Genomic DNA, 1,641 nt, shown 5'->3' on the forward strand with positions numbered 1-1,641 from the left:
CGGAATGGCCTCTTCGGTTGCCGTATTCGGGGCGCATTCTGGGGATTGTAGTTCTCCCCAACGCACTATGTGCAGGGCTGACTAAGAAGAAAACTACAATATCCACATACCCTCAGCAAGGCGTCTGTTTTCCTCCTGCCGGCGAGCGCTGCTGGGGAGGAGCCAGTCAGGAGGCCAGACTACGTTTCCAGCAGAGCGCTATCTTGGACTTCCAGCGCTCTGGGCACTGGTGGGATGACTTTGGGGCCCCACAGATGCCCGCCCCAAGGAGGAGCCCTGGGAGCAGGCCCTCCTCCGGGACACCGAGGAAGCCCTGAAGATTCTTCATTGCACACACAGACCAAAGTGGGGGTGGGGGGGGGGAGAAAAGAAAACTAAGAATGTACAATGCTGCAGCTGTTTTGACAATCAGTTGGGCAGTTCTCCCAATATTAGACGTAAAGTTACCATATCGCCAACAATTCCAAAGAAATGAAAACACACTTCCATGTGAAAACCTGTACAAGGATGTTCTATCCTAGAAGCATTATTCATAATAGTCAAAAAGTGGAAACCACCCAAATGTCCGTCAGTGGATGAATGGGTAGGATAAATGTGGTATGTATGTGCAGAGGAATGTTACTGGGCCATAAAAAGGAATGAAGTACTGATAGATGCTACAGAGTGGCTGAGCCTTGACAACACACAAAATTAAGAGCCTCATTTTGTGGATTCCATTTATAATGGAAGGTCCAGAACAGATAATTGAAAGAAAAAAGTTAACTAGTGGTTGACAGAGGCTATGGTTGGGAACAGCGGGGAAGTGAGACAGGAATGGGGAGGGATTGTTAATGGGCCCTGGTTTTCTTTTTTTGAAGTGCTGAAAATGTTAAAAAAAAAAAAAAATTAAGGGTGCCTGGCTGCCTAAGTGCGTAGAACATGGGACTCTTTTTTTTTTTTAATTTATTTTTTATTTATTTTCAGCATAACAGTATTCAATATTTTTGCACCACACCCAGTGCTCCATGCAATCCGTGTCCTCTATAATACCCACCACCAGGTACCCCCAACCTCCCACCCCCCAACCCCTTCAAAACCCTCAGATTGTTTTTCAGAGTCCAGAGTCTCTCATGGTTCACCTCCCCTTCCAATTTCCCCCAACTCCCTTCTCCTCTCTAACTCCCCATGTCCTCCATGCTATTTGTTATGCTCCACAAATAAGTGAAACCATATGATAATTGACTCTCTCTGCTTGACTGATTTCACTCAGCATCATCTCTTCCAGTCCCGTCCATGTTGCCTACAAAAGTTGGGTATTCGTCCTTTCTGATGGAGGCATAATACTCCATAGTGTATATGGACCACATCTTCCTTATCCAATCGTCCTTTGAAGGGCATCTTGGTTCTTTCCACAGTTTGGCGACAGTGGCCATTGCTGCTATAAACATTGGGGTACAGATGGCCCTTCTTTTCACTACATCTGTATCTTTGGGGTAAGTACCCAGGAGTGCAATTGCAGGGTCCTAGGGAAGTTCTATTTTTAATTTCTTGAGGAATCTCCACACTGTTCTCCAAAGAGGCTGCACCAACTTGCATTCCCACCAACAGTGGAAGAGGGTTCCCCTTTCTTTTTTTTTTTTTTAAAGATTTTATTTATTTATT

This window comes from Mustela putorius, unplaced genomic scaffold, assembly GCF_011764305.1.
Source record: "Mustela putorius furo isolate JIRA1106 unplaced genomic scaffold, ASM1176430v1.1 tig00537227_pilon_pilon_pilon, whole genome shotgun sequence".
Classification (NCBI taxonomy): Eukaryota; Metazoa; Chordata; class Mammalia; order Carnivora; family Mustelidae; genus Mustela; species Mustela putorius.